Source organism: Puma concolor, chromosome F2 (genome assembly GCF_028749965.1).
Source record: "Puma concolor isolate L17-30 chromosome F2, mPumCon1.1.hap2, whole genome shotgun sequence".
Lineage (NCBI taxonomy): Eukaryota > Metazoa > Chordata > Mammalia > Carnivora > Felidae > Puma > Puma concolor.
The window spans coordinates 36,550,791-36,569,357 of NC_141684.1; the positions used below are offsets into that span (position 1 = coordinate 36,550,791).

General features: G+C 41.4%; 1 protein-coding gene and 1 long non-coding RNA gene across 4 annotated transcripts in view; one reads left to right on the top strand and one right to left on the bottom strand.

Moving 5' to 3' along the window:
- The window catches only part of LOC147571941 (uncharacterized), a 241,017-nt gene that overhangs the window by 219,324 nt on the left and 3,126 nt on the right, over positions 1-18,567 (top strand). The window contains exons 8-10 of one of the 3 annotated variants that reach the window (XM_086695143.1): positions 3,442-3,567; positions 12,739-14,026; positions 14,666-14,867. The gene's annotated coding sequence lies outside the window, so the exon portion shown is untranslated. The remainder of the gene's footprint in view (positions 1-3,441; positions 3,568-12,738; positions 14,027-14,665; positions 14,868-18,567) is intronic. The other 2 variants (XM_086695144.1, XM_086695145.1) reach the window with 2 other exon arrangements.
- LOC147571942 (uncharacterized) lies at positions 6,727-13,960 on the bottom strand. The gene is made up of 4 exons (XR_015246605.1): positions 13,812-13,960; positions 13,184-13,313; positions 12,278-12,383; positions 6,727-9,455 (listed from the first exon to the last, which is right to left on the bottom strand). It is a non-coding gene; the product is annotated as an uncharacterized LOC147571942 (long non-coding RNA).

Here is an 18,567-nt window from a genome sequence, read left to right on the forward strand (position 1 = left end):
CTCCTCCTTGGGCCTGGTTCCAGGTTAACAGTGACCATGAAAATAAGCTGTAAATTAGTTTACAAGACTGACCTCAACAATGCCAATTGAGACAAAGTCTTGATAATTGATTCCTTCAGAGGCACAGAGAAAGCGATCTTGACTTAGTGGTACCAACACTGGATTGTCAGGTTTCCTTAGCAACCTGCAGTCCTGCCCTTGGTGACAAATTGGGAGCTCCAATTTCCTTCTAGCTCTAAAAATTCTCATTCTATGAATATCTGTGGCTTTAGAGAGCTTACTAAAGGGAGAGTGGTACAAAAGAAAGACTATTAAACTTGACTATTAAACATGGACTGTTGAAATAGAAGCAGGGACACAGATGGCTGGCTAGGAGGTGATGTGATGGAAGTCAGAGAGGCAACAGGCTATGTTTCGTTCTCCCATGGGCCAAGTGTGATATCAGGAGCATCCAATGGCAATTCTAAATTAACACAAGTTTAAGCTTGCTCCAGCCCACTCTGTTAACTAAGGCAGGGTAATGAGTACATACTGTTGAAAGCTTTCTTTTTAAAATGGCTATACACTATGAACTTCAGGAATTCAGTTGTCACATTTTAGAGAAAATGTCATTATCCAGAACTATTCTCTGCTAACACACGCTGAGCTATTACTATGTTGTACCATTAGAAGCACCGGTTTTAAGTCCAGACGTTCAGACCCAAGGGCAGAGGTTCATGTTCGATCTGATCCTGCGGCATCTGGAGGGACAAGGAGAGAAGTAGGAAAACTGTCAAATGGGGCCTGAACTTCCCAGTTCAGGACCTGCAGTGATACAGGTTATCCGTCTTACAGGAACAAAGTACATAATAGATTGCAATCAGTGTTCTTGAGCAAGATAAACTAAGGGTGGCTGTTCCCTTTTCTGTAAAATATGTGTGGTTTGGGACAGGGAATCTGAATAACATCCACCAGTCCCTTGCTTGTGGTCCCTTTTGTTTACCGTAGCTGTTAGTTTCTCTTTTGATGCAAATATCTCCATGAAGAGTTTGGGAGAAACTTGTCCACATATATCACAGAGAAGCCAAAAAGACAGTCAGGGATGTCACCAGGAGCCCCAAGGGAATGACAGAGCAGGCCAGGACATCTTCTTCCTCTGCTGGAGGCCAAGGCTTGCCTGCAGAAGCCTGGCTGCCCATAGCATTTTCCAGGCCCACCAGGGATCCAGGAAGAGCAAGTCCCCAAGTTCTGGACAAAAGAGGTAGCAGAGAGCTAACAAAACTCCACCTTTGCTGCCAGTGAAAGCTAGGTCAGGGAGCATACCTCAGGGTCATTGCCCAAATGGGTCTGCTAACCCCGGTCAAAGGTCAGCCTCCACCCAAGGGAAGGTGGAATCTGTAAAGTAAACACATTTGCAGGGGGCAGCCTCTGGTTGGCCTGGAAGGAAAATAAAGGAGAAGAATAAAGTCAACTCATCCTTGCTGAGGAGCTACAGCCAGTCACTCTGCCCCGGCAACAGACTTGACCAATGACTGTCAGCCACCACCCAAGGTCTTGCCCACCTAAGACCGCAGAGGAAGCAATGTGGTAAGAGGGCAGCTGTATGGAGGGAAATCCTTCACAGCACCCCTAAGACAAATGGATGTTCATGGAGGCTAGGAAACCTTATTAAATCTCGCCAGTTTAGAAAATAGGAGTATCTCAAATATTCATCCCCTTCCTGCCGAGCTTTGGATTCTAAAGGCTGTTTGTTCACTTGTAAGATCTATTTTGCCAAGGCCTTGAACCTGAAAGTCTGGCAGAGGGGGGTAGGGACAACAAGTGGCTTCCATACCTGGGGCTCAGTGTGTGCTTGAGGACAGGGTGGCCGCCCCCTCCCCTGCTGCCAGTATTTATGGGAGCCTTGAGCTGCCTGCATTCTATTAAATACCACTTGGATGTGCCAGGGACACTGGTCATCTGCCCAGAGCTCTGTTCCCCCTCCAGCTCCCTCTGAGAGAAGACCTGGCCTTGAACCTCTTCCCAGTTGGCTGGAGGCTCTTCCCCCTCAGTCTGGTTCCTGCTAGCTCTTTTCCTGCCTAGATTTCACCTCCTCTCACATTGCCCAGATGCTTCTAGGATACCCGCAAATCCCTGAGAACTATTGGCACTGCCCTTCCCTTGTTCCCTCCCTCCCTTCCTCCTCCCTTCTTGGACCAAGTATCGGCTTGAGAATAGCTGGCACTCAATCCAGAGAGGCAAAGAGGACTGGCAGGAAATGGGCAACCTCCTCTCAGTGGGCATTTGCCCAGCATGGCACCGTGAGATCAACGTAAGAACCGGCCAGGCCCCTGGTCCTGTGCCCCCCCTCTCCCTCCACATTCCTCAGCATCCTCTCGTTTATACTCTTACCCTCTTCTTTCTCTGGCTCTTTTTCGTTGTTCTGCCTTATCGGCTATGTTCCTTCTCTTCCTCTTTCTATCTCTAGGTGTTAATTTGGTTTTTTTTTTTTTTTCCAGCCTCCTCCCCAGCCCCCTTTCACTTCTTCCAGCTACTCAGCCTCTCCCACACAGAACTGTAATCTGGTTGCCTGGGTTTGTACAATAGCCTCCTAAAAATCCCTCTGTGGATGCAGCCTCCACCTCTAATTCTTTCTCCACTTTAGACAGAGTGACTACTTTATGTCACTCTCTGATTCAAGACCCTGCATTGACTTCCCAGCAGCCACAGAACTGAGTCCAAACTCCAATATGGCAGACAATGTCCTTCATATGTGCCTTTCTTCCGTCCACTCAAGTGTTTGTTGGTTTAGCAAACAAATTAGTTCAGCCAGTGAGTGCCTACCATGAGCAGATATTGTACCGGGAGCTGAAGATAAAATAAATACACAAATATTTTCAAATAAAACCATGTCTGGGATTTGCTTCAAAATAATCCAAGGAGTAGGGGAGGAGAGTTGGTCAAATGGAAGAGGCATAGAGAAAACAAGACTGACCATGAATTGATAGTCACTGAAGCAGGCTGATGGAGATGGGACTTCATTCTGTTATTCTCTCTGCCTCAGTGTAGGTTTGAAAATGTTCTGTTAGAAAAATGATGGGTAGGGGCGCCTGGGTGGCGCAGTCGGTTAAGCGTCCGACTTCAGCCAGGTCACGATCTCGCGGTCCGTGGGTTCGAGCCCCGCGTCGGGCTCTGGGCTGATGGCTTGGAGCCTGGAGCCTGTTTCCGATTCTGTGTCTCCCTCTCTCTCTGCCCCTCCCCTGTTCATGCTCTGTCTCTCTCTGTCCCAAAAATAAATAAAAAACGTTGAAAAAAAATTGAAATAAAAAGAAAAATGATGGGTAAAGAGAACTGGCAAGTCCTTGGCTTCCCTTTTCTCATGACTCTCCCTGTGCTCTATGCTCAGAATCCCTGAAGCAGCTTATTATCTCATGATTACAATTTGTTGTAATTGCTTGTTTAATTGTCTGCCTTTTCTACTAGGCTACAAGCTCTGTGTGCACAGGGTGTGCACTAGGCACTCAGGAAATGCCCACTGAATGAATGCGTCTGATCAACTCTGGAGGCAGTAGCAGAAGCACCGGCACAGCAGAGTCTGGTGGAGGACAGGTGAGGCAGAGGACGGGCTAAGTGGGCACGCTGGCTGGGCACCACAGTTAGGCATTTGCACCCTGGTCTAGCAGCTTTGGGGCAGGATCCACTTAGAGTCGTGTCCTAGACATTTTCCGGACAGAAAAATGTGGAAGCTCATTTTGTAACGTCTGGATGAATGATCTGGTAATACTTTTTCTGGCTTCTCAATAAATTGTGAAGTGAGTCAAGAATGACATTTCTTGTAAGTTCCTTCTCAATAATACACCACCTGCCTCCTGCCATACTTGAACGCAGAGCAGATAAATATGAGTTGTATGAAATGACATGATTTATTATTCAATAGAAGTGTCAAGTGCAGGACACTTCCACCCGGTGGACATACATAGCTGGTCATCAGGCCTTTCCTGAACTGTCCCGGAAGTGGCCACTCCAGTCTTGCTGTCTCCTGTTATTTTGTAAATAGCATCAATCACCGCCCACAGTCATGCGTAGTGTCCTGATTGGTCGTCTGCCTCCCTGCCTTAGAGTGTAAGCAACCTATAAACAAGGGCTCTGTCTACTATTAACTGGGCACAAGGTAGGTGTTCAGTGAACACATGAATGAAGCTGGTATTTATTACTGAGCAGAGCCCCTCGGCAACAACAGAAGCAAACGTTTTTTATATAGTTTTTGTTTTTTTTTTTTTTTTTGGTCTCTGCATCCATGCAAGACTTTATAAAAGCATTCTTTCAGTAAAACATACAAAGGTAATAAAACATTTTAACAACATGAATGAAATGAGCAAAAGAAAGACCTCTCTTATCCCATGATCTCTCTCTGCGATGAAAAGTTCTGAGTAACATAGAGGGCTTCTGATATAAAATGTTGACAGTGTAATCTCCTTTTATTTTTTTCCAGTGGAGTTCTTACATAAGTACTGTCTAACCAAAGAACAGTCTCTAGTATTTACAGAAACGAAACCATATTTACAACCCTTTGGGATTTCTTCCATGATAGGATTTTTAATGACTACATTTTTTGTTGTATGGATTTCCTTATTATTGTGCCTTTCAGTTAATAGTAATTTTCATTATTTTAAGTGCTGTTGCTATTAAAATGTTTGTATTAATAGTTACATCTTTGTGCTAAATAATTACTTCTATGGAATCAATTCCCTATAAACAAATTGTTAAATTGAAGGATATAATTATTATCAAAACTTAGGCTAGCTTTCCTTATTTCCAAGTTCTTGATCTATAAAACTGAGTAGATTCTTAACTCCTCCCTGGAACTAGAGTCCTGCTTTTTGTCCCTCCCAGTGGCTGGGAGATTGGCTCTCGTATATCGGCCACCCAGATGTCTATTTTATATCACGGGCGTACCTCTCTGTCATGGCTCCCTTTCCAGATTTCCAGATTCTCTGCCCCACTGTTCTGTCTTCTGAGGCACGCCATTTTTCTGAACCATATTTGACATTACCAGACCCCTTGCACAGGGTCACCCTTGCCCTGGTGGGTGTCCGGAGTCAGGTGCTGCCTTCCCCTAATGCCCTCTCTATCTCGTGTGTAAACATACACAATAGTCTTAAGCCGTGACAACTGTTACAACGTCTTGGCTTTTATGGCATATTTCTGGTCATCTCTGAAACTTACACATTCCTGCTTCCTTGCTCATGTACTCCCAAATGTAACTCTCGATTATAACTTTATTCCTTTAATAAAATATGATCTTCTTTATAATGATCAACTATGTGGCATGGGTTCTGGGATGCCTCATGGGAAAACCGCATGACAATTACTGACAGCCCATTAAGAGTAATGACTCTAATTATCTTAATCATAAAAGAATGATATTTAACGTGTTTTAAAATTTGTTTTATTACAGTAAAATACAACATGATGTTTACCATTTTAACCATTTTTAAGTGTATGATTCAGTGGCATGTAAGTACACTCATAATGTTGTGTGACCATCACCATAATCCATTTCCAAAACTCTTGCATCACCCTAAACAGAAATTCTATAACCATTAAGCAATAATTTCGTATTCCCCTCTCTCCCAGCCCTGGAAACTTGTATTCTACTTTCTGTCTCTGTGAATTTGTCTCCCCCCCCCCCCCCCCACCATGAGGGAGGGAGATCATGAGCAGGGGGCAGGGGCAGAGGGAGAGAGACAGACAGAGACAGAGAGAGAATCTTAAGCAGGCTCCATGCTCAGCAGGGAACCCAATGTGGGGCTCGATCTCACAACTGTGAGCCAAAATCAAGAGTCAGACGCTCAGCTGACTGAGTCACCTATGCACCCCCAATTTTTCTATTCTTGATATCTCACATAAGTGGAACCATACAGTGTTAGTCTTTTTGTGTCTGACTTATTTCACTTAGCATCATGTTTCCAAGGCTTATCCATGTGTCAGAATCTCATTCCCTCTTTATGGCTGAATTATATGACATGTTCAACTCAGGACATTATTACTGCAGTTTTAAGCAAAATCCACCAGGTGGCAGAGGAAAGGACTCAACAGAAAACATGCACATTTCTAATTTAAATGAATAATGGCAAATAGCTGATTACTTCTGTTAATAGAAAAGACCTGCAGACCTTTAACATGAAATTCACTCTGCGAGACATAGAACTAAATGGGTGATTTAAATCCGATTTAAATCTGAACGCCAATCTTTGCCTGAGGATATTTGCTACTAGAAAAAAAAAATGGTGCTTATTCTGATTTGCCTTTGCACAATTTCCTTCTTCTGGGAGAGAGACTTTGCAGTTCTCCCCTCTCACAGTTCACAGGATGCACCAAGTGCACCATCTCCCACCCCCACTGGGCTCACCGTGGCCACAGCCTCCCCACTCCCACCAGTGCCCAGCAGCTATGGAGCTTCTCCATGCTTCACCACTAGTAACAGATTTTTTTAAAACTCAATTTATTTAAGCCAAAAAACCTCACAAAACAGTTCATCCATTGCTCCCACCCCCAACCTTCTCCCACCCCCTCTTGTGCAACCACCAATCTGTTTTCCATAGCTGTGAGCTTGAGATATATATATTATATATATATTTATAATATATATGTTATATATATATATTAGATTCCGCATATAAGAAAGATCATATATTATTTGCCTTTCTCTGTCTAATTTATTTCACTTAGTGTAATTCCCTCAAGATTCATCCATATTGTCACAAATGGCAAGATCTTATTCTTTATTATAGCGGGGTAATAGTCCATTGTATATATATACTACAGCTTTATCCATTCTTCCATCCACTGATGGACATTTAGGTTGTTTCCATATCTTGGCTTTTGTAAATACTGCTGCAATGAACATGGGGATGCACATATCTTTTCCAATCAGTGTTTTTGTTTTCTTCAGGTAAATACCCAAAAGTGGAATTGATGGATCATATGTTAGTTCTATTTTTAATTTTTTGAGGAAACTCCATGCTGTTTTCCATAGTGTATGGTTGCAGAGCTTACATTCAGATCTTTAATCCATTTTGAGCTAACTTTTGTATATGGCATAAGGTGGTGGTGAATTTTCATTCTTTTGCACATGGCTGTCCAGTTTTCCCAATACCATTTATTGAAGAGACTGTCATTCCCCCATTGTACATTCTTGACTGCTTTGTCATAAATTAATTGACTAAATGCATGGATTTATTTCTGGGCTCTCTAGTCCTTTCCATTGATCTATGTGTCTGTTTTTATGCCCGTATCACACTGCTTTAATTACTATAGCTTTTTAATATAGTTTGAAATCAGGGAGCATGATGCCTTCAGCTTTGTTCTTCTTTCTCATGATTGCTTTGGCTATTTGGATGTCTTTGATGGTTTCCTGCAAACTTTAGGACTCTTCTATTTCTAAATTCCTTCCTAACAGATCCTTAAATACTACTCTTTTTATGGAAAAAGCATTAAGGAAATGCTTTACCTGCTGTGAAGGCAAATTCAAAGTAACAGAAGTAAATGATGTAAAGAGAAAAAGAAAAAATAATCCCTATAATTACAAAGAGGCCAATAAGTAAGCAGATTAGATATTTTGAGTTATTCATAGAAATCAACATGTTTTATATATAGGATCAATCTCATGATTATTTCATTTGAGCAGTCCTTGATTTGTTTTCCATAAATTTCCAGCGGGATTCCCAATTAGTCTGCACACTGAATTAAGACAGTCCCTCTACATTTCCCCTCTCTGACACATACTTTGGGATGGCAATGAAGCAGGAATGATGTAAGAAATTTTCAACAGTTGTCTAGCTTATTTTTTGTTTGGAAGGAGGAAGAAGATGAATAAGAAAATAAAACTCACATTTGTGGAGCCAGAATTCCTTTTAGCAAATAGATTGATCATATGTTTAGAGGGTGGAAAATGACTGTCCATTAGTACTGCAGGTGCATCATGGCACAGGGACACTTGAGGTTTTGGTGTGAGGGAGTCAGTGACATGGCATGTGAAGTATTCAGCTGGAAAATGCAGAACATCAGTCAGCTGCTCTCAGAAACGAACTCCACTGATCATACCAAAGCCCTGCTCTGACATTAAAACCCTATGGCCCGTTTTGTCTTATTGAAAAACACAGTGCTTGGCAATTTTTTCTAAGCTGACAAACATCATCCTATGGGAGCAGAAGGTGAGAGCTGTCCCATAGTTTCAGAACCTCATGTTAGTCTCGGTTGGACTTGTCTAGCGAGTCGACTCATCCATTTCCCAACGAGGCAGCAACCAGATATATTGGCATTATTCAGGATCACGCCCTGCCGTAAATGCTTATTCAGCCGCATTTCCAATATTTTGGAACTGCTACTTTCATTCCCATCTCAATACATGTTTATGACCTGAATTTTTAACTCTGCCGCTTTTTTGATCACAAATCAGACTAAGCATTTATATTATGAAAAAAAAATGCTGGGCCAGCTGAAAAGTACACTGTAATTACAATAATAATGTAACAGGAAAAGAGACTTTATCTGATAATTAAAGAACTCTGGAGCATCATATTATAGCAAATTTTATGGGATGCTGCATTTTATTGATGAGTAAGAAAAACAGGGGTTGGAATAGATATGTTTCCTCAAAAAGTTTTGACTCAAAAACAGGAAAAATTCTCTTCCTATTTCTTTCAATTTCTTTCCTTTTCTTTTCCCCCTATTGAATTTCCTCCAAACTGAAAAAGTTCTTTTAAAAAAAAGCCAGTTTTCAACTTAGTTGTAATTAGGTTTTAATCAATGCAACTGTTTTTAACATTGTATACTGTCTTTCTCTCCAGTTAATTGGATTATCTTATAAGCCAGTTAACAGCCTGCAGTCAACATATTCTATCGGGCAAAATATTGGCTTCCATTAAGTGTCACGGAGGTGTTATTATCTCTGGGGGAAAAAAATGTAGAAACGGAGACACAAAGAAGTAGCATGAATGGCCCAGCTGATGTGAAAATGTCACATTTCCTGAACTGATTGGTGAGAATAGTTGGCTACGCTTTGGGTCCAATCCCCTGGTGGGCCAGATAATAATATGCTATCCTGGTCACAGATTCTGGCGAGCCAAACGTCTGACCTGTGTAAGCCACATGTCAAAATATAGATCAGGCACAAGAAGAATCTGTGTATATACCTGTCCTCACGGGCAGAAAGACCGCCGGAAGCACAAGCCCTGCTGAGACGGACGAGTAGTGAAATTAAACACTAAGGTTGACGCATACACACACATACACCTTGCAAATGTGAACTATGCCAGGTATGCTGAAGTATCCTGATGACTGTGTTGGAGGAACCCACATGTCACGCTGCATTTGTCCCAAATGACACATCACTTGTTTATTAAAGACATCCTTCTCTTATTTGTCCTTTAAATTCCAGGCCACTAAAGATAGCTCTCTTTAAGGTTAACCAATTCATGTTCTTTGTTGACTTTCTGAAATTATAAGAAAGAAAAAAAAAAAGTTAAAATGTCAGCTAAATAAAGTGAACACTTGGGTATTTGGGTACTCCAAACCTACTTTGGAAATAAGAAGGCTATGAAATATAAATTTCTCATACATCAGATGTAGCAAAGTTACCAGCATATTTTAAGAATCCAAGTTGTGGGGCGCCTGGGTGGCTCAGTCGGTTAAGCGTCCGACTTCGGCTCAGGTCATGATCTCGCAGTTTGTGGGTTCGAGCCCCGCGTCGGGCTCTGTGCTGACAGCTCAGAGCCTGGAGCCTGTTTCGGATTCTGTGTCTCCCTCTCTCTGACCCTCCCCCGTTCATTCTCTCTGTCTCAAAAATAAATAAACGTTAAAAAAAAAAAAAAAGAATCCAAGTTATCATAAAAGACAGCTGTCTACTCCAAATCCCTTGTTTTTTCAGATTAAGAAACAAGAGCCAGACATGATAAGAGATATCCCTGTGGCACCCAAAAGAGCAGCAGGGCATAGTCGTGGCAACAGAGAGAAGCTTGCCACCCATGTTAACCACTATTTAAGTCTGATGCAGGGCATCAGCAGTTCACAGGCACAGAAATTCTCCACGCTGGAATGCATTCCTGAGGCAGTGTGGTGTGGGGGAAAGAAGGCAGGGTTTAGAATCAGCTTTCCATTCCCAGTTCTGGCTCTTTTACTTACTAGCTCCCCACCCTGTAGCTGTGTGACAGTGACAAAAGTAACCTCTTGGAGCCTCAGTTTTTTCGTCAAAAAATTGGGGATAATCAGACCTAACTGTGAAGGTCTGATGTGAGGATTAGAGACACACAGTAAGTGGCCAAATTATAGCTATTATCATCGATAAGAGGCTTGACATAATCGTGAATTCAGTTTTTTATTTATTTTTTAGTGTTTAGTTTCCATGCAAGTTAGTTAGCATACAATGCAATAATGATTTCAGGAGTACATTCCAGTGATTCATCCCCTACATACAACACCCAGTGCTCATCCCAACAAGTGTCTTCCTTAATGCCTCTGACCCATTTAGCCCATCCCCCCACCCACAACCCCTCCAGCAACCCTCAGTTTGTTCTCTGTATTTAAGAGTCTCTTATGTTTTGTCCCTCTCCCTGTTTTTACATTATTTTTGCTTCCCTTCCCTTATGATCATCTGTTTTGTATCTTAAATTCCATATATGAGGGAAGTCATATGATATGTGTCTTTCTCTGACTAATTTCGCTTAGCACAATACCCTCTAATTCCCTCCACGTTGTAGCAGATGGCAAGATTTCATTCTTTTTGATTGCCGAGTAATACTCCACTGTATATATATACCACACCTTTATCCATTCATCCATCGATGGACATTTGGGCTCTTTCCATACTTTGGCTATTGTTGATAGTGCTGCTATAAACATGGGGGTACATGTGTCCCTTCGAAAGAGCACACCTGTATCCCTTGGATAAATACCGAGCAGTGCAGTTTCTGGGTCATAGGGTAGTTCTATTTTTAATTTTTTGAGGAACCTCCATACTGTTTTCCAGAGTGACTGCACCAGTTTGCATTCCCACCAGCAGTGCAAAAGAGACCCTCTTTCTCTGCATCCTCGCCAACGTCTGTTGTTGCCTGAGCTGTTAATGTTAGCCATTCCGACAGGTGTAAAGTGGTATCTCATTGTGCTTTTGATTTGTATTTCCCTGATGATGAGAGCGATGTTGAGCATTTTTTCATGTGTCAGTTGGCCATCTGGATGTCTTCTTTATGAATTCAGTTTTATATGGGAAGACAATACTAGGGACCTAGCTTCAGTAGGGCATGCCCTATGACTAATGGTTCCAAAATAACAAGCTGAAGTGATTATCTGTCATTCTCCACCTCTATCCCCACATGCCTGTCACATTATACTTTAAGATAAAACATTTATTTTGGGAATTTGACCCAGTCTCGGGGTTGGATGCGTGATCATGAAATGCTATAAAGCTACATGGCCTGCGTGGGGACTGAGTTAGAAGTCTGGATTATCATTTGTAAGGTGTCCTAAGCAGGTGAGCCAACCATACCTACAAAGAACATGGAGGCCAGGGAATTCTCCCAGTTTCCACACTCAACAAACACTGAGTGTAGATCATTGTCTCATTTGTACCCATGAGATTTTAATTTATGGAAGTAAGGGAATGACGAAATGGCGAGGTCAATGCCATTGAAAAAAGAGTTTATTACTTACATTACCACAGAGAAGGGGGCCCACCACACCACGCAGGGTCACAGGGGGGGTACCAGGTTGTAGTTAGGCCACAGAAGCAGAAGCCAGGGGAAAGCCTAGGCCAGCGCCTTTATTGGGGTTTGTGTGGGAAAGTCAAGGCTGGGCAGAGCAAACATTTTAGAATTAGCCAGTTTGAATAATTCAGGCCAGTTTGGGGGCTATAGGGATGATCTCTGATTGACTGGTACCTGGCCCTGGGATGACTTAGGTCGGGGTTAACACTGGTGTGCTGTCGGAGAGTCAGGGAGAGTGTTGAGGGGATACACACGAGACTATACATGCATACAGAAGGCATAGTTCTAGGCAGGTTGCCATTATCCTCAGGAAGTAGCTAGCACCGGGAGGGGCAGTCTCTCCCTGGGGCTGGAAGGCCTCCCAAATATTAAAACGCCATAAGACACGGGAAACAAAAAACATGATGAACACAGTGACATTAGTTTCAAACAAGTGTTTCCTTCTTCATACTATTTTCTACCCATCCCTCAAACACTTAGAGTTCTCCTATAGTATGCAGAAACTACATTGTCATCTTCTATGTAAATAGTGAGCACCCTTGGTTTCAAATCTGTACCTGGGTGGGGCACCTGTGTGGCTCAGTTGGTTAAGCATCCAGGTCTTGATCTCAGGGTTATGAGTTCAAGCCCTGCATTGGGCTCTGCACTGGGTGTGAAGCATACCTTAAAAAAAAAAAAAAAAAAATGCAGCTGGATGGAGTTTGGAGTGGTTTTAATTCTGCCTTTCATAAATAGAGTTCTTTTAAAAGACCATGAAGTTCATGTTGAGTCATCAAGTCATAGACGTTCAAGGACTAGAGGGGTCTGGGAAGTCACTCAAACCCCCTCTTTCGTTTTATATCTGGGGAATCAACCATTAAACATTCTCCGGAGTCTCAATGGCTTAACTACTATTAAAATCAAACACAGAATATAATTAAGCATGTAATTAGAAACATTAATAACCATACTCAGCCAAAAAGTAGTTACATTTCAGAGTGCAACTAAATGCTTTTTTCTTGTCTTCTCTCCTCCAAAGTAAGGGTTCAAAGTGGAGACGTTAGAAAAATGTCTCTGCAGATCAGCAGAAGTCAGGGGAAACTACAGGAGTCATTTTCAGGACAGATTTCTCCGTATGGAATCAGCCTGCCGCCACCAATGCAATCAGTGGACTTTGGACAAAATCAAAGCCATCAGCTAGACCAAGACAGCTCTCTGGTTAAGATCAAGGCAAAGGCCCTCACCCAGTAGACATCTGTATGAATTGCTGTCTGGGGAAGAATGAAACACTCCATTCTGGACTTTTCTGTTTTGTCTCAGTGTTTCCACCTGTTTAAGAGTAATAATGTAAAGCCAGCAAGGACAGGCACATTACGTTTTGGATACTTTTCCCCCTAGCTGACTCAGCTGCCTGAGTCTAAAGATAAAGACAGTATGCCGAGAACTAGAAAAATGGAACAGGGGAAGCCAAGGCATGTCCTTACCTGGAATGAGAAGCAGAGACTAACTGCAGGGAGATGCCAAGGTGCTAATAAAACCTGGACTCATTATAATACCCGGAATTGTTCATCCGTCTTTCTGAAGCACCGAGCACTATGAAGACATCCATACTGCCTGGAAACAGATACGGTTAGAGAATGATTAGAAACGCAGACTATTTTGTTCAGTTAGTTTTTGTTTTGTCACAGTAACGCATGCACACAGTTAAAACACCCTACTAGTCCTACCAGGCTAGTTAGGAAAAACAGTTTCAGTTTCCTGCCTGCCGTTTTCTCTCTTTTCAGCCACAGCTGTGTACAATCCTGTCCGTCAATTCTTTTGGTATTTACCTCTACACTTCTGCAAAATATTCGTATACTACCATTTCCTGCAAGTTTTTCTCAGTGTTACGCATCATCCAAGGACGTCCCGCTGTGGCAAGTAAGAATTTAGCTCGCTTTCAGTGTTCTTCCCACCTCCTTGGCCCCATCCTGCCTCGACTTCGCATCCCTGCATCCTCCCAATTAAGTTATATTTGTAGTTATAATTGTGGTTAGATCCATATCTACATTATTATCGCTGTGTAAATGCTATTACAGCATGCTCTGTGATACTTAGAGGAGGACTTCCAACCTAGTATGGAGGGATCATTCAGGTGTATCTTCATTCGACAAGTGTTTATTGATGCTTACACCCTGCCAAGCACTGTGCTCAATGCTGGTTACACAGGGGTAACCAGGGAGCTATGGGCCTTCCGTTGCAATGTAGAACAGTCAGCCCAGGATCTGGAACCAGACTGCCGGGGTCAAATATTTTCCACCTTCGGCGTGCCTGGGTGGCTCAGTTGGGTAAGTGTCTGACTTCCACTGGGATCACAATCTCTTCGTTGGTGGGTTTGGGTCCCACATCGGGCCTGCATTGGGCTCTGCGCTGGTGGGATTCTCTCTCTCCCTCTCTCTCTCTCTCTCTGCCCTACCTCCACTCCCACTCTCTCACGCGATCTCTCTCAAAAATAAATAAATAAACTTAAAAAAAAATCTTTTCCACTTTCTAGTCATGTAATCTTGGGTAACTTACTTAACCATTTTATACCTCAGTTACCTAAGAATTGTTGACACAATTACATGAATGAAAATGTGTGAAGTACTATCAAGTATGTGTAATAGTACCTGGTAGAGAGTAGGCAATACAGAAATGTTACATATTATTGTTTTAGGAGTCAAATGGAAAGGAAAAATTTACATATATTCCACGAACTTATATATATAATTATATATGGTTGTATATGTATATACATACGTGTTTATGTATATGTGAATATGATGTCTATATTTATAATAAATTACTAAGAATGAAAAGTACAGAGTGCTACAAGAGTACTAAACCAGACGAATCCTTGTTTGTTTATCTGTTAACACTTTAAGTATATTCAGTTTATTGTGTGTCAGTTACACCTCAGCAAAGCTCTTTTTATTATTTTTTTTAAGTTTGTTTATTTATTTTGAGGGACCAAGAGAGAAAGCATGAGGAAGAGAGGGGCAGAGAGAGGAGAGAGCGAGAATCCCAAGTGGGCTCCGTGATCTGAGTGTGGGGCTTGGACTCATGAACCATGAGATCGTGGCTGGAGCTGGAGTGGGACGCTTTAACCGACTGAGCCACTCAGGTGCCCCAACGGAGCTCTTTGTAAAAGTAAGTACCTGAAGGTTTTCCTGCATTCATTAGCCACCCTTAAAGGAATCAATAACCTTGACGCCATCCACTCAAATACTGTTCCACACCCCACTCCATTATAGGTTTTCTATTCTTTTTTTTTTAATTTTTTTTTTTTTTTACGTTTATTTATTTTTGAGACAGAGAGAGACAGAGCATGAACAGGGGAGGGGCAGAGACAGAGGGAGACACAGAATCTGAAACAGGCTGCAGGCTCTGAGCGGTCAGCACAGAGCCCGACGCGGGGCTCGAACTCACGGGCCGTGAGATCATGACCTGAGCCGAAGTCGGACGCTTAACCGACCAAGCCACCCAGGCGCCCCTAGCTTTTCTATTCTTTGCTATTCAATATTTTTACTTTCATGAGCATAGTCGACAGTATAAAATGCTTCCCTTTCTTAGAATTGCCTTTTGTATTTGTGTTTCTCTCTTTTTTTTAAATTTTCTTATTTGAGTATAATTGACAATGTTATATTAGTTTCAGATGTGCAACATAGTGATTTGACAGGTTTACACATTATGCTATATTCACCACATGTGTAGTCACCGTATATTGCTGTTACAATATTATTGACTATATTCCCTCTGCTGTGCGTCTTATTCTTATGACGTATTTACTCCATAACTGGAAGTCTGTATCTCCCTCTTTCCTTCGCCCATTTTGCTCATCTCACCATTTCCCTCTGGCAACCATCAGCTTGTTCTCTGTATGTATAGGTCTGATTTTGCTTTTCGATTATTTATTTTTGTTTTAGATTCCACATATGAGTGAAATCATGTGGTATCTGTCTCTCTCACTCTGACTTATTTCACGTAGCATCTGGGTCCATCCATGTTGTCTCAAAAGGCACGATCACATCCATTTTCACGACTGTGTGATATTCCAATGTGCGTGCGCACTTGCGTGTGCGTGTGTGTGTACCACATCTCCCTTATCCACTCATCTATCAGTGGACACTTAGGTTGCTTCCACATCTTAGCTATTGTAAATAATGCTGCAATAAACATAGGAATGCATATGTCTTTTTGAATTAGTGTTTTTGTTTTCTTTGGGTAAGTACCGAATAGTGGAATTATTCGATCATATGGTATCTCTATTTTTAATTTTTTGAGGAACCTCCACACTGTTTTCCACAATGGCTGTCCAGTTTACATTCCCACCAACAGTGTATGAGAGTTCCTTCTTCTCCACACAGAGGAATCCTCATTTAGATGGGGGCTCAAGGAAGGAAGGCTTTTCTGAGAATGTGATATTTTAGCTGGAATTTGAAGAAGGAATATAAAGTAGACATACTGGAAGGGAGGGCAGGGCATACAAGAGAGGGGAGGGCATATAGCAAGGCCCCATGGTAGGGGGGTGGCTCGGTCAGTTAAGCATCCGACTTCGGCTCAGGTCATGATCTCGCGGTTTGTGAATTCAAGCCCCACGTGGGGTTCTGTGCTGACAACTTGAAGCCTGGAGCCTGCTTTGGATTCTGTGTCTCCCTCTCTCTGTCTCTCCCCGACTCACACTCTGTCTCTGTCTCTGTCTCTGAAAAATAAATAAGCATTAAAAAATTTTTTTTAATATAACAGTTTGATTGGGATATTATTCACATAAGATACAAATCACTCATTTAAAGTACACAATTCAGTAGTTTGCAGTATATTCAGAGTGGTGCAATCATCACCACAGTCAATTTTAAAACATTTTCATCGTCCCAAAAGAAAGTCTGTACCCATTACCATATACTTCCCATCTCCTTCCAATTCTCCCAGCCCTAGGCAACCACTAATCTACTTCATCTTTAAAGACTTGCCTATTTTTGACATTTCATATAAATTAAATCACACAATATATGATCTTCTGTGACTGGTTTCTTTCACTTAGCATAATGTTTTCAATATTTGGCCATGTGCTTCATGCATTTTTATGGGTGTATAATATTCCATTTAGGGATTTTTTTTTTTTATATATATATATTCCTTAAATGGAATATTATATATATTCCATATTATATATATAATTATTATTATATGATATAAATTATATAATATAAAAATATATATAATTATTATATATATAAAATGTGTATATATGGTGTGTGTGTATATATATATGGTGTGTGTATATATATGGTGTGTGTGTATATATATATATATATATATATATATATATATATATACCACTTTAATGTATCAACTCATCAGTTGATGAAAATTTGGGTTGTTTCTACTTTTTGCCTATTATAAATAGCCAAAATGCTATTTTGAGCATTCATGTACAAGCTATTGAGTAGATGTATGTTTTCCTTTCTCTCAGATATAGATCTAGAATAGGAATTCCTGAATCGTATGGCAGCCCTATATTTAACCTTTTGGGGAACTGCCAGAATATTTTCCAAAGAGGCTGCACCATTTTACATTGCAAGTATGGGGGTCCCATTTTTTCCACATCCATTCCAACACGTAATTCCGGTCTTTTTTTATTACATCCACCATTTTAGTAGGTGTGAAATACTATCTCAGTATTTTGATTTGTATTTCCATGATGGCTAATAACAGTGAGCACCTTTTCTTGTATACATTGGCCATTTGTATATCTTCTTTGAAGAAATATCTACTCAGATTTGTTACCCATTATTTAAATAGGTTACTTCTTTTGTCATGAATGCTTTTGGTGTCATATCTAAGAAAGCTTTGCTTAACTGAAAGTCATGCAGATTTATTCCTATATTTTCTTCCTAAAAATTTTATACTTTAGCATTTACACCTAGGTCTGTGATCCATTTTGATTAATTTTTGTGTACGGCATAAGATAAGGTTTCAATTTCATTCTTTTGCATGTGGATGTCCAAGTGTTCCCCCACCATTTGTTGATAGGACTATTCTTTCCCTGTTGAATTTTCTTGGCATCTGTGTTGAAATCAGTGTGAATATTTCTGGGTTCTCAAGTCTATCTGATTGACCAAATGCCTGGGTTTTTTTTTTAAGTTTTTTTAAAGTTTTTATTTATTTATTTTTGTGAGAGAGTGTGTGTGCAAGCAGGAGAGGGGGAGAAAGAGAGGGGGACAGAGGATCTGAAGCAGGCTCCGCGTGGACAGTAGGGAGCCTGATGTGGGGCTTGAAATCATGAACAGCGAGATCATGACCTGAGCCGAAGGCAGATGCTTAACTGACTGAGCCACCCAGGTGCCCCCCAAATGTCTGTTCTTCTCCAAGTACCATAGTCTTAACTACTGTAGCTTTACAGCCAAGTTTTGAAATTGGGAAGGGTAAGTCGTCCAACTTGGGTCCTCCTTTCAACGTTGTTTTGGCTATTCTGATGTAAATAGAGAGCAGACTCCTCCCCTCCCCGTGTCTCCTCTACTCCCAATACTTCAGAACAACACTACTTCACTTCTGACACCAGACATATAGGTTTTCCAAACATCAAACAATTTTGCAAGATCAGCTGGGTGTCCTACAGTTTAACTCAATTCTGACACTATCTACCCGGGGATATCATCAGGTCTCACAGGTTAACAGCTCAGTCCTACAAGACAGTGCCCTCTGCCACCACCCCCGCCCTTCAGATGTCAGTAGCAAGTTCAGGCTGTTACCTGTGCTTGTGACTAACCTGCTATAAATTAGAGGTCCCCATGATCACCTCCTTAGGTTTGATTAATTTGCTAGAACAGCTCACAAAACTCAGAGAAAC